This window comes from Choloepus didactylus, chromosome 6, assembly GCF_015220235.1.
Source record: "Choloepus didactylus isolate mChoDid1 chromosome 6, mChoDid1.pri, whole genome shotgun sequence".
Classification (NCBI taxonomy): domain Eukaryota; kingdom Metazoa; phylum Chordata; class Mammalia; order Pilosa; family Megalonychidae; genus Choloepus; species Choloepus didactylus.
The window spans coordinates 66193228-66208663 of NC_051312.1; positions in this window are offsets into that span (position 1 = coordinate 66193228).

Here is a 15436-nt window from a genome sequence, read left to right on the forward strand (position 1 = left end):
TTCCCTCAGCTCCATGCACCTGGGGAATCTCAGGAGTCTGAGCAGTGAGCATGCATCCTTAGCTAAGACAGTCCCCCTCTCCAAGGTCTAAGAAGCACCACCCTTCCAAAAACAGCAAGGGAAATGCTACTTCTGTCACTGCCCTGGTGCCTAATTGAGGGAGTGACTCAGAGGGCAGCCTAAGGCCCTGTGGATTCTGAAGGGCCTCCTCTGGCTGATCTGGGGGTGCCTGTAGGAGCCCAGTCCTTCCACTGAAGCTGCTTTGGGCTCTCCAGCTCTATGCCTACTGTTTACTCAGCTTTTCATGCTCCCAGGTTCAGGGAGAAAGATGAGGTTTGAAGGTAACTGAAGAAGTGAGGTCCCAGGTAAAGGGGCAAAATAATAATAAATTTAACAGCTACTACATTAGCAGGTGCTGACTTCTTTCTGTGTGCCAACCCTGCCTGTACCAAGAATTTTACATATTTTGCCTCATTTGCGACTCTCCACAGTCTAACGATGTAGGTATTACTATCCCAATTTTAGAAATAAGGAAATTGGGGCTGAGAGAGGTTAAATAATTCTCCCAAGACCATACAGCCAATAAGTGGAAGACCAGACATTCAAATTCAGGTCTTGTCTGACTTTAGGGTCCATAAGTTTCCTGGGGCACAGAACAAGAACACAGGTATACAGATTCACCTGGGACACGAGGAAGTGCACCTGCTATTGGGAGAGATGGGAGGAGGACTGGGAGGGTCCTTTTCTAAAGTGGGAGACCAGGTGACTCATGAGGAATAAAGGGGACAGAAGTGGGGGTGAGACCTTGAGGTGTCAAGAAAAGAATATACCGGCTCCCATTGGAAGCAGGGGAAGAGTGGATTAGTAATGAGAAAAGGGGCCATGAAAATGAATCGCATATTTGCATTTTCATTTCAAATCATAAAAATACGTTTGCAATGGAGCCAGTGAGAGCAACGAACACATACCAAACTTAATGATTCCAGATCTGAGTGTGAGGACAAGGGCTGATCCTATGTCTGAGAGGTGTCCCAAAGCAGAAGATTGCAAGGAGTTCAGCCTCTAGCAGGAGAAGGGGCAGAGGCTGGGACCCAGACACACTATGGCTGGGGGACCCTATAAGTGGGGCACAGTGTGGTATTGCTCTGGGGGACTTTGCTCCCAGTTCTGACAGAACAATATCCCAGATTCTGAGAAAGAACAGGGCCTGCAGATAGAGGTGGTCAGAGTGGGCTAGGGAGTAAAGAACTTTCCTCACCTGGAGAGAGGGGAGGCTCTAGAACTGGTTGTAAGTGCCGATCAGGGCACCAAACCCAACAAGATGATCAAAACAAAAATCTGAATCATCTTTCATTCCTCTACCTCACCATCCCCTCCCCACACCAACCAGTCCGTCAGTCCCATCTGCTATACCTCTGGATCATCTCCCTACTCCCTACACCACTTCCCATCTCCATTGCCACCATCCTGGTCCATACCATCAACTCAAACCTGGACACCTGTTTAGAGCCCCTGAACAAATGTCCCTGCTTCCACTTCTACACTCTAAATTTTATTAACTACACAGCAGCCAGAGTAATACTTTAAGAAGGTGTTCCAGTTTGCTAATACTGTCTTTATGCAAAATACCAGAAATGGATGGCTTTTATAAAGGGGATTTATTAAGCTACAAATTTACAGTTCTAAGGAGATAAGAGTGTCCAAGCTAAGGCATCAAGAAGAAGATACCTTCACTGAAGGGTGGCCGATGGTATCCAGAAAACCTCTGTTAGCTGGGAAGGTATGTGGCTGGCGTCTGCTGATCATGGGTTGTGTTTCAACTCCTCTCTCAGCTCCTGTGCATTCTAGGTTCTTTCTCCCAAGATGTTTCTCTCTAAGCTCCTGGGTCCTGTCTTAGTTTCTCTAGGGCAAACTCTGGGCTTCATCTCTTAGCGTAACTTCTCCAAGCATCCTTCTGTCTGCATCTCCAAGCATCTCCAAGTGTCAGCCAACATCAGTGTCAGCAAGCTCTGGGCCTGTCAGCCCCTTTTAAAGGACTCCGGTAAACTAATCAAGACCCACCCTGAATGGGTGGGGTCAAATCTTCATGGAAAAATCCAATCAGGTTACACCCTAATCAAAAAGATTAACCAATCTGTCCCAAGATTGCAATAAAGAATGCTGCTTTTTTTGGGGGACATAATATATACAAACTGGCACACAAGGTAAATGAGATCACATCCTCTCCCTGTTAAAACTCTTCAACAGTGTCTTATTATTGCACTTAGAATGAAAATTCCAAACCCTTACTCTGGCTCACAAACCCTACATGGTTCTTGTTCTTGTTTGCTAATGCTGTGGAATGCAAAGCACCAGAGATGGATTGGCTTTTATAAAAAGGGGGTTTATTTGGCTACACAGTTACAGTCTTAAGGCCATAAAGTGTCCAAGGTAACACATCAGTAATTGGGTACCTTCACTGGAGGATGGCCAATGGCGTCCGGAAAACCTCTGTTAACTGGGAAGGCATGTGGCTGGCGTCTGCTCCAAAGTTCTGGTTTCAAAAATGGCTTTCTCCCAGGACGTTCCTCTCTAGCAAGCTTGCTCCTCTTCAAAACATCACTCACAGCTGCACTGAGTTCCTTCTCTTTGAGTCAGCTCATTTATATGGCTCCACTGATCAAGGCCCACCCTGAATGGGTGGGGCCATGCCTCCATGGGAATATCTCATCAGAGTCATCACCCACAGCTGGGTGGGGCACATTCCAAGCAAATCTAATCAGCACCAAATTGTCTGCCCCACAAGACTACATCAAAGACAATGGCGTTTAGGGGACACAATACATTCAAACTGGCACATTCCACCCCCTGGACCCCAAAAAGACATTACCTTTCCAAATACAAAATACATTCATTCCATCACAATATCACAAAGACTTAAATCATTTCAGTAACAAAAGTTAGGTACAAGATCCTATCAAAATCAATTACAGGCGTGGTGGGTCCTAAGGCATAATTCTCCTTTAGCTTTGGATCTGTGGACTTAGAACAAGTTATATGCTTCCAATATACAAAGGAGAGACATTCAGAGGATAAACATTCCCATTGCCATAAGGAGAAAGAGTAAGGAAAACAGAGTTAACAGGACCAAAACAGTTCCTAAAACCTGCAGAACAAACTCCATTAGATTTCAAAGTCTGAGAGTCATTCTCCAAACACTTGGGTGAGTGCTCCAACATATCCACACATTGGGGAGACCACCTTCTCAGCCCCACCCTCCTCCAACATCGGGGCAGCTCCCGGATTCCCTTACATCTCCAGTGCACATGCTCAACCCCTTCAGAACAATGTGGTGGCAGCCAGGCTCTCCCCAATTCCCTGGGAATGTGCTCCACCCTCTTTGGGGCTTGGGGTAGCAAGACACTTCCTGAGCATCCAGGCGGAAGGCCTGCCCTTGACCTCCAGGGCAAACTCACCCTTTTCATGCGTGTGGGCTGCTCCGCTCTCCCAGCCCCAGACCTCTTGACTCCAGACCTCAACCTCTGTCTTTGAAGAAATTTTTCCTTCAGTTTGTTCCTTGTCTGTCTTCTCCAGTCCAGACTGGCAGTGGCTCTGTCTGTAAAGATCTCGCAAAAATTCTATTGGCTTCGCATGAAGCATGCAGGGGTCAAAGCCATCAGACAATAAGACTTTCCACAAATCCTTTCTCCAATCTTGGCTTGTACTGAAATGGCGGCTGGGTTCCATGTTTGGTTACATCCTCATGTTGGGCTGTAGCTTCTGGGATTCCACCCCCTGGAAGCTCGTAATTTTCCAAGCCATCAGCTTCTGGTTTCTTTGAACCCAAGAGTTCAGTTCTAAGTTTATCTCTCTCTGCTCGCATTTTACTATAAGCTGCAAGAAGAAGCCAGGGTACATCCTCCACATGTAGTCTGGAGATCTCCTCAGTTAAGTATTCCAGGTTGTCGTTTTCAAATTCTTCCTTCCATCTGACACCAGGACTCAATTTTGCCAAATTCTCTGCCACTCTAAAACAAGGATCGCCTTTCTTCCAGTTTGCAACAACACATTCATCATTTCTGCTCAAGTCCTCATTAGAAGTATCTTTAGAGTCCATATTTCCATAAACAGTCTCTTTAAAGCAGTTTTGGCCTTTTCTATCAAGCTCCTCACAATTCTTCCAGAATCTTCCCCTTATCCATTTGAAAAGCCATTCCAACATGTTTGGTATTTGCAGACTCAGCAGCAAAAGCACCCTACTTCCGGTACCAAAATCTGTTCTAGTTTGCTAATGCTGCGGAATGCAAAACACCAGAGACGGATTGGCTTTTATAGAAAGGGGTTTATTTGGCTACACAGTTACAGTCTTAAGGCCATAAAGTGTCCAAGGTAACACATCAGTAATTGGGTACCTTCACTGGAGGATGGCCAATGGCGTCCGGAAAACCTCTGTTAGCTGGGAAGGCACGTGGCTGGCATCTGCTGCAAAGTTCTGGCCTCAAAATGGCTTTCTCCCAGGACATTCCTCTCTAGCAAGCTTGCTCCTCTTCAAAACATCACTCACAGCTGCACTGAGTTCCTTCTCTTTGAGTCAGCTCATTTATATGGCTCCACTGATCAAGGCCCACCCTGAATGGGTGGGGCCATGCCTCCATGGGAATATCTCATCAGAGTCATCACCCATAGCTGGATGGGGCGCATTCCAAGCAAATCTAATCAGCACCAAAATGTCTGCCCCACAAGACTACATCAAAGATAATGGCGTTTGGGGGACACAATACATTCAAACTGGAACAGTTCTTCTCTCCATTAGGGTCACAGATCCCATCATCTCCCTGAGAGAGTTCTTCCCAACTACCGAAATTAAAATAATCCTCCCCAGTTATTCCCCTGTCAATACCACTATCTGAAGTTTCCTTCTTTTATTTCTTTGATTATTGTCTGTCTCTCCCACCCTCCACTCCACAAGAACAGGGGTCCTGTCTTCTACCACAGTGCCTGGCACATAGTGGATGCTCAGGAAATTTCTGTGAAAATGGTTAAAGCAGTGGGGAGAGTAGCTGCCCCTTGCAACAGAGCCTGGAAGTGGCACAGAGCATCTAGGGACCAGATGCTAAAAAAAGAATGGGAGCCAGACAGAAAAACCCAGCTCCTGATTCCTCAGATCCAACAGCTTCCCTGTTCTGGAGGTTCATTAATTTTTTTCCCTTAAGCTAGCTTGTTTTCTTTTCCTGTCACAAATAAAAAAAAACCCACTAATTTGTACCCCCTCCCATATCTTCTCAGTGAAGACAGCACCAAGAGAAAGCCCACAAGTTAGTGGAAGAACACACACAGAGGATAAGGGTTCCAGGCTTCTCTCTTATCTGTCTTGTCATGAGGTCAGGAAAGGGGTCATCTTTCAGGTAAAATGCACATTCTCACAGCCCAGGCAAGTTCCAGAAGGAAATGAAGTCCACTCAGGTGAGACTGGGAAGACAATTTAATGAAAAGCTATTTAGGGTCAAGGTTAAGAGAATAACAAGTAGTCCCAAAGACTGACTGCTGTGGGAAGCTGTTACTGCCTCTAATCCTAGAGGCAAGGGGGTAAATGGCTCACTAGTGTTCCATGGAACTATATTGGTTTGTATATATTATATCTCCCAGAAAACGCCATATTCTTTGATGCAGTCTTGTAGGGACAGACATATTAGTGTTGATTAGATTGGAATTCTTTGATTGTTTCCGTGGAGATGTGACTCAATCAACCGTGAGTGAAACATTTGATTGAATTATTTCCATTGATGTGTTACCTCACCCATTCAGGTTGGGTGTTAATTGGATCACTGGAGTAGCATAAACGAATTCACAGACAGTGGGGCTCAGAGCAACTGAGAGTGACATTTTGAAGAGGAGCTGCAGCTAAGAGAGGGCAAAACACCACAAGAGCAACATTTTGGAGAATGCCATTTTGAAACGCAACCTGGGAGCAAGCAGATGCCAGCCACATGCCTTCCGAGCTAACAGAGGTTTTCCAGATGCCAATGGCCATTCTTCAGTGAAGGTACTCTTTGTTGATGCCTTACCTTGGACACTTCATGGCCTTAAGACTGTAACTTTGTAACCAAATAAACCCCCTTTATAAAAGCCAATCCATTTCTGATGTTTTGCAAAAGGCAGTATTAGCAAACCGGAACACTGTCCAAAAGAAGCTGTGATGGCACCAAAGCATGGAGGAAGTCAGTTAGAAATGCCTTAACCTATCTCTGTTCCCACTCTCTGGTCTCCAGCCAGTGCCTCTACTGGCTGAACCCAACCAGAGAGCAGGGGAGTCCAGGTGATGCAGACTGAGCATCGGCTCTTCAGAACACAGGGCAGAGCAGAGAAGGATGCAGAACCTATGAAGCAGATATGCATGGTACCCAGAGAAAAACCAAGACGTAGAAACTCTCTAAATCCCCAGACTCTCTCTCATTTAAATTTTCCTCTAGATGCACTGAATTCTCCAGAAAGCCTCTAAATTACCATAACAGTCTTGATAGAATCAGATTTACAGCTTTTGGCTATGGGCCTGCCAAAGACAGAGGAAAGAGTTTTAGCTCTGCCATCAAACACATACAACAGCTGCCACAGGAGCTTCCAGAAAAGTTTCACCAGGAGATGAGAAATGTGATGATTTGAATAATTGAAAAGCCTTAATTCCAACCCCCAGATACATTATTGAAGATGAATGGATGATTGCCCAGAAAGGATCCTTCTAACAGAAACCATGCCCAACCCATGACTGGGTAGCAAAGAAAAAATGATCTGCTTTAAATTCTCTGCACTTAAAACCACCCATGGTTCAAAAGATCTGACCTCAAACACACCTATTCTTGCTGGAAGGAAATTCTCCAGATTCCATCCACCCCTGAACACCATTAGTATAAGGGGACAGGTTTCAATTCAGAATACAAAGATGCTTCTAGGGGTAAGAGCATTTCCAAAGAAAAAGTGTACTACTTAAGAATACAGTGATCTTGCCACTGCTGAAGGAAGTTTAGTCCAGAAAATATTTATGAATGTGTCTGGCACTGCATACACCACTTAGAATACAGCATGATTAAGGCAGAGTCTCTGACCTCATTATGTTCACAGTCTAGTGATGGAGAGAGATATAAGTAGCCCAGTCTCATAGGAGATAACTAACGAGAGGATGTTAAAATGTCCCAATATAATTGTGCATTTCTGCTTTATATATTTTAAGGTCATATTAATGTATAAACATTCAGAATTGTTACATCTTGCTGGAAATTTAATTTCTTTTGTGTTAAGGTGAGCCTATTTATCTCTAATGATGCTTTTTTGTCTTAAAGTCAATTTGGTCTAAAATTAATATAGCCACATTAGCACTATTTGGTTACTGTTTTCATGGTATATTGTTTTTCATTCCTTTACTTTTATCCTTTCTGTATTGTGTCTTAGATGCCTCTCATAACGAGCATATACTTAAACATTTTTTAAACCAGTCTATGTAAATGGCAGTGAAGAGGTTATATGTTTTGCAAATGGTTATCTGTGAGAAGAGCTTTCCAAGAAAAGGAAACAGTCAATGTAAAGGCTATAGGGCATGAAAGTGCCTGCACCTTTGAGCAAAAGCAAGGAAACCAGTGAGGTGGAACAGAATCAACAAGAGGGAGAGTAGTGAGAGATGGGGTCAGGGAAAGATGCAACACAGCTGGGGCAATGCCCCTGAGTAGTGGAAAGGGGATGGGGCCTGTCACACAAGTGGAAGAAACGGCTCTAGCCATGACCATGGGAAGTTAATTTATAGCAACCAGTGGAAAAGTAGAGTATCTGGGTGCAGGTGAGTGTAGGTGGATAGATGTTTAAGTGAGAATCTGCAGAGGCTCTCTTCTGATTTATTCCATTTTCTCAGAGAAGTAGGAATCAAGGTCAGAAGATGTAACTGAGGCTGGTGGAAGAGGTATTGGGTGTTTGAAGAGATACCTAAAAGGAAATAGGAGAGTGAATGGACTAGGGACACATAACATGGCTGTCTGGCAGCAATAAAGATCTAATAAGGAATATGGTCATGGATTCCTGGATTTAAAGTGAGGCAATCCATGTGGTTGTGTGTTTTTCTCCTCCATTCAAGGTACATGGCCCAGATGCCAAACTGATGCTAAAACCCTCTCAGGTACAGTATGCTGAATGGGCATCTATCCTCTGACGAACACTTCCAATGACAAGGAGTTTATCACTTCCTGAGAAGCCCATGCTATCTTTAGTCAGCTCTCACTGTTAGAATGTATTTCCCCATAGTGATTTGACATTTCTCTTCCTGGCTATTAGTTCCCCCCTATATTTGAACCTGTGGGTTTGTTTCTGTTGTCTGTTCTTTATGTTGCCGTACCTCCCCTTGTGTCTGCTGATCCAGAAATTTGACAACATATCCATTTGGTGAGGCTCAGGAAAACAAGAACTCTTACACATGGCTGGTGTAAATACAAAATGCTACATCACCTGTGAAGGAAAATTGCCTATATATAGCAAAATAACATATGCATTTATTTTTTGACCCTATACTTCCTTTTCTAAGAAGAATAAAAAGTGGTATCGCATTAGATTGCAATTAGATTAAAGTGATCCTGGATTGTGCCTATGGGGCATCCTAGTTGGCATTATTCAGCAAGAAGCTGGATATACAGGTATCGAGGATATGACTCCATATTCTCTAAAAATAGTCCAATCCTCTGTATTAGTCAGGATTGGTAAAATAAATTATAGTACATTTCATACTGGAGTACTCTACAGAAATGAGGGCTAACTCTGTATACTGCTATAGAATGATCTCCAGGATATATTAAGTGGGGGAAAAAGCCACCTGCAGACCAGTGTGTAGAGAGTATTTTACCTTTTATCTACAAAAGGAAGATATAGAGAGATAAATAGATAAAGGGTAGACTATATAGACTACATCCCCTTAGACTGCAGTTCATAACACTTATTCAGAACTTTCCCTGACATCTCTGATGGGGTCAAGTCTCCCTATTAGAAAATATCACAGGCAGGCAGTTTCATTGATGGTGAAGGACCACCTGGCTTTGAATCCCTGCTCAACCTCTTACAAGCTTGTAGGCAAGTTTTTCTGTGCCTCAGTTTCATTATCTCTGCAATGGGGGTGACAATGAGTACCCTCCTCACAGAGCAGTGATAATGCATATATATAACTCATGGATCAGAGCCTGGTTCACTCAACGTCCTCTAGAAGTGCTAGGAATTCTCATCACCACAGCTATTTTCTTCCCTTCATAGTACCAGTTAAAATTTTACATTTGTTTGTAAGAATCTTTGATTAATATTTGTTTCCTATACTAAATTTTAAACTTTATAAGGGCAGGGGCCATGTTTTCTTTCTCCAAAGAGTTCTCCATGCCTAGACAGTTTCTGGTACAGATCAGGACCTCACAGACATGTGTATAACAGAGGAAAGAAGAGGAGAAGAAACTTAGGGAGGGAGGGAAGGAGGAAGATGAATTTGATTCATTGATGGCACAACCTTAATGGGGGATTATTTAGCAATAGGTATAAAAAGCTTTTAAAGTGTGCATCCTTCCTAAGGAAATAAATATGAATATCCGGCAAGATTTAGCTACAAAGATGATTATCACAGCATTTTTATAATAATAAAAATCTGGAAATAACTTATTGATTAATTGAACTCTGGCACAGTTTTCCAATGGAAAGTAAAATAGACACTAAAATGATGCAGTAGGAGAATATGGAATGGCATGGGAAGATTTACACCAAAAAAGTCAGGTTTCAAAGAAGTCAGTTTGGCCTGATACCATTTTTATAGCTATGTATATAAAATAAAAAATAAAGTGCACACACCAAATTATGAATGCCATATGGTGGATTTCACTCACTAATGGAATAACTATGATTCCTGGGGAGGGCAGGGAGTGAAGTGGGGTCCCTGTATTTCCTAAATTTTCAACACTGAGTATGTATTATTTGATAATTAGAAAAATACATTTTTTTTTTTTTTTACTTTTCAATTAAGAGACAAGCCTTACTCACCCTTAGACATTCAGTTCAAGACTAACTCCTCCATAAAACCCTCACCCACCCTGAGCCTCCTCTGGGCTCAGGCAGCATTTTGAAATTAGAAATCTTAGGAAAGGCAGGCTCAGAAAGAAGAGCAGCCCTGTGTCAAAATGCGGGGCTCCCCATTCCTGCTCTTAATGCCTCCTCCCGCTGCCACTCCTCCGTCTCTGCCCCAGCGGGGGACCTGCTCGTCCTCTGAGGGAAATCAAGAGTGGTTCTCACCGCGGCTGCCCGTTCACCTCAGTCACGGTCCCGCAGACCAGAGGAACGGGTCCCTTCAAGCCTCCCTCCTCCCTACGGACTACGGAATTGCCCCCCGAATCCTGAGTGCCTTTGGGAGGTCTTTACCTCACCTCTGAGTAGGAGGGATTATTATCTCAAATTTACAGGCCAGAAAACCGAGGCTCGGAGAGAGCGAAGCAGTGGAGGTGAATCTGAAAGGTGAATACATGCAACCAGCCTGGGAGGAGCGGCTTCAGGCTAAGGACGCTTTAAGCGCCTGCTTGGTGCGCCCTCTGGTGGAGAAGAAGCTGCTTCGCACCCAGAGGGAGAGACTGCGGAAGGGACAGGGTATTTTAATATGCTGCCAGGTTCCTGCACTTTTATTTTTAAAATTGTCACCCATATCATATTAAAATACACATGTATATCACATTAAATATAATTTCTGTACAATTTAGTAAAAGTTGAGTTGGGATAGGCCAACGAACATGTAGACGTTTAAATAAACATTATTCATCCCTTTTCCCATTTTCATATTATGAAGTCAATACAGCACTTTGGAATTTTGAATATTGCCATGGGTCCACAAGAAGTCTGTAGCCCTTGGCTCATAGTCCTGGAAACGGACTAAGAGGAGTCCAGATCTTTGCCCTGGACTGAGGTTTGCACCCTTACCAGTGAATACAGCTCAGATGTGGGGGTCTGCAGAGGCAGCAGGATGGGGGTAAGCCCCGTGGCCACAGGCTGGCTTGGACAATGAGGCAGTGCTCAAGTTCCAGGCAGCACTGGGCTGAGCTCATCATTGCAGCTTCAGTGGGACATGAAAAGAGCCCTGTAAAGTTCTGCTGGCATGGCCTGTGTGGCATCCCTATTGCAAACACCCTACTGGCCAGGAGGAAGGGCACTATGACTTCTCCTTTACAGCTCTAGCTCTTGCAGAACCCAGGTCCCTACCAGGCACTCTCTGAGCTCAACTGAGAATCCAGAACTTTCAGATTTTACTGAATCCTGCTAGAGAACAACAGAGAAATAAACACAGAAGGAATGGCAAGTCTTGCTTTACAGTCCAAGACTGATTTTACCACTAAGATCTCATTGCCCAGGGCTCAAAGGCCTATAACATTTCATTTCCATCTGAGAAAGAGAAATAGCTATCAACTAGCTTGAAAGAGTTGGCCCCTTTCCCTGGGCCCCTGCGTTTTCAGCTCCTAGCCTGCCTCCACATGGTCAGTGCCAGCCTAACACCCTCCATCAGTAGGCCTCTTCCTAGACATTGTCACATGCCTTCACTGAAATCAAAGAAGAGACCAGTTTCCTTCTGGTTGCCTAGACCTCTTCTCCCAAGTTCTAGTTTCTGATCTGAGAAATCGGCTTGTCTTCCTCCCCCAGTCCCGCCCCCACCACCACCCCCGCACACAGGTAACTGAGAGGAGGAATAAGCTTACCTGCTGGTGAGTCCTTATCTTCTACAGGAGGGCTCTGGCTTCATCCTTTATTTTCACATTCCTACAACTAGAGATTAATCTGCAATATGCATTTAATAAGAATTAATAGACATCAGAAATTCTGTCTGTCTGCAACAAATCAAGATATAGTGACTTCTATCTTCCTAGAGATTTGGATCTGAGGGCTACTGAAGGATCATCAGATTGATACTAGAATTTAAAAAAGGATTATCCTCCTCCAAAGTGAACTCTGAAAGACATTTGCTACAGCTGCCTGCTAATACCAAGGCTTTTCTTGAGCTTTTGCAGGGACTGAACATAACACTGAACTATGAAGGAGGCAGAGGTGAATGAAACACAGCCTCTGTCTGAGAGGAGACAGAAAGATCGCACTTGTAGAAAAAAAGAACTAAGAGACACATTCAGCATAAAAGGCTTAGCTGCGAGTGATCCAGTTACTGTGTATGGTCCAAACAATGGGAAATCAGCAAAAGAGACAGTATCTATGAGCCAAACTTCTCCTAATTTCTTAAATATTGATTCAAAGTGTCCATTCTTGCTCTCGTCTCTTGTACACTCACTAGCTATTTTTGTATATTATCATGATTTCAAATATCTCCTCTTCAAATTCCATTGACCCCAATATCTAATTATTCAGCACAGATCTCTCAGAGCTACAGATAGCTTTAGCCACTTGAAGGTCCTCAACTCTGTATGACTCCAGGGATGTTGTCTTTGGGAGGGACCATCTAGCATTAAGCCCTTCTTTCATATTAATACCCCCATCTCCCATCTGGAGAATCCTGTTTGTGTGCAGTCTTGGGGAAAGGTACAGCTTCCACAGTGGAAGCTGAATTAAGCAGATCTGATCTTTCCCTGACCCATCACAGTTGGGGGGGGGGCAGTGACCCGAGCACATAAGATGGGCTGGGCTCTTTCCTAGGACTCTGGGTCTTGATTAAAATGCTCAACAGCAGAGAATGACTGGAGGGCATATTCATCATAGTAACAGGAACAGCACAACTGACCTCTGCTCCTGTTTTGTCATCTCTTCTGAAGTTTTGCATGCAAGCCTGCAGGAGCACCTCTGTTTTGGGTTTTTGATTTGTTTTTTTTTTTTTTTTTTCCTGCTTTCTGGCTTTGTCCTCCACTTACCCATCATGGTAGGCAGCCTACAAGGTGGACCCCAATGATCCTTAGTTACCAGTATTGTGGTATTTGTGGTAATTGTGGTATTTGTCATAGCATCTCTGGCAAACTAAGACATTAGGGAAATCCAAATTAAACCACAATGTGATACCACTACACACCCATTAGAATGGCTAAAAATTTAAAAAAAAAAACTGACAATCTCAAATGCTGACAAGGATGAGGTGTAACTAGAACTCTCATATGGCTTCTGGCAGTGCAAAATGATACCATCACTTTGAAAATCAGTTTGGCAGTTTCTTGTAAAGTTAAATAGACATGTTCCACATGACCTAGTCAACCCACTTCAAGGTTTTTACCCAAAAGAAATTAACACTCATTATATGAGTTTTCTAAGGCTTCCATAGCCAATTACCACAAACTTGAGGTTTAAACAACAGAAAAGTATCCTCTCAGTTTTGGAGGCCAAAAGTCCAAAATCAAGGCATCAGCAGGTCTGCACTCCCAACAGAAGTTGTAAAGGAGAATCCAGTCCACATCTTTTCTAGCTTCTGGTGGTTGTCGGCTTCCTTGGCTTATGGTCACATCACTCCAATATCTGCCTCTGCCTTCACATCATCTTCTCTGTGTCTATCTTTTCCTCTGTTTATTTCTTATAAGAACACTTCTCACTGGATTTAAGCACACTCAGATCATTACTCGGGATGATCTCCTCATCTTAAGAGCCTTAATTTACCTACGTCCTCAAATCCCCTTTTTCCCAATAAGGTAACATTCAGAGGGTCCAGGAATTGGTTACGTGACTTTTGGAGAGCCATGATTCAGCCCACTACACTGATATACACACAAAAAGCCTTTACACCACTTCCTCCTAGATCAAGAAGGAGTGAGACATTTCAGGGCCCTGTCCCAACCCACAGGAAGCTTTGAACAACCAGCAAGAAGTAGCAGAAACATCTTTCTCAAAGCTACAGAAAATGTTAAAAGAGTGCAGTAACATGGAAAGTGACAAATCAAGAAAAAGACAAATTGAAAGCAGTAGGATCTTCTGGCACATTTGCTGGCCTCCCCGTCATCTTCTCACCAGCTTGCTGCAGAGCTGGCCAGCAGTCCCAGTGTAGGTCCCTGGTTCTAGTTCCAAAAGGAGCAGAGTAACTCTCATGCACATACTGGGAGCATGTATGTCTGGCCCAATCTGTCTGGTGGCAGCTTGAGAACAGGAACAGGATGCTCATCACAGGCTTGCCATCCCAAAAGTTGCCCTGCATGCAGAGGACAGCTCACAGACCTCTCCTACAGAAAGCTGTAAGTTACCTTGGGAAAGGGATTGCTGACTGCAGGCGATATCTGGATACATGAAAATGGGGGCATTCCTAGGGCCACAGGTACATGCCCAAGACAACAAATACATGCAGAAAGGACCAGGGAGGCTTCTATGCTTTGGCCTCTGCCTATTGGCTAAACTCATTATATGGATAAGCTTTGAAGGAGAGCACTCAGACAGGCCAATCTGCAAAGACTAAGACTAGTGTATTAGTCAGGGTTCCAGAGAAAAGAACTGACAAGAAATATATATATGTATAATACATATATTGTGTATATATATTATATAGAGAATATAGAATATATATTATATATAGACTATAGACTATATATATTATATATATGTGTAAATATTATGAGATTTGTTATAAGAATTGGCTTACATGACCATGGGGATTGGCAGGGCAGGCTGCAAGTTAGGAACCCCAATGAAGTTTTTGATAAATTCTCCAAGAAAAGCTGGCTGGCTAAAGTAGAGATAGAAGTTCTTTTTCTGACTGCTGAAGTCACTAATTCTTCCTTTAAGGCCTTCGAATGATTTGAAGATACTTCTCATTGTAGATGTAATCAGCTATAGATGCAATCAACTGATGAATTATTAGGATTCACAAAAATGCCCTCCGAGTAACAATCAGACAGTGCTAGCTTGACCAAACAAATGGACATCATAACCTAGTCAAATTGACACATGAAATTAACCATCACAAATGGGAATGGTGTTTTCTTTTTTCCTTCTTCTTTTTTTTCTTTTTTAGCTCCTGGCATTCAAGGAAAGCTGTAACAAAACTACTGGATGCAAACTTGATATCTAATGTCCAGATTTCAACAAAAGATTACAAAACATACAAAGAAACAGGAAGAAATGTCCTAAGCAAGGAGAAGATACCAGACAAGGACTTTAAAAAAGTGGTCCTAAATATGCTGAATGTGCTAAAATAAAACATGGACAAAGAACTAAAGGAAATCAGGAAAATGATAGAGGAACACAGTATCAAAAGAAAGATGGAAATTTCAAAAAAGAACCATAGGAAAAAAAAAAAAAGCTGGAGACAAAGTAACAGAAATTGATAATTCCCTGGCAGAAGAAATAACCAGTGAACTTGAAGATTATAAGCAATATCATCCAGTTTGAGGAGCAGAAAAAAAATATCAAGAAAAGTGAACAGAGCCTGAGGAACACCATCAAGTGTACCCATATGTGCCTCATGAGAGTCCCAGAAAGAGAGAAAGTGGAAGAGAGAATAGTC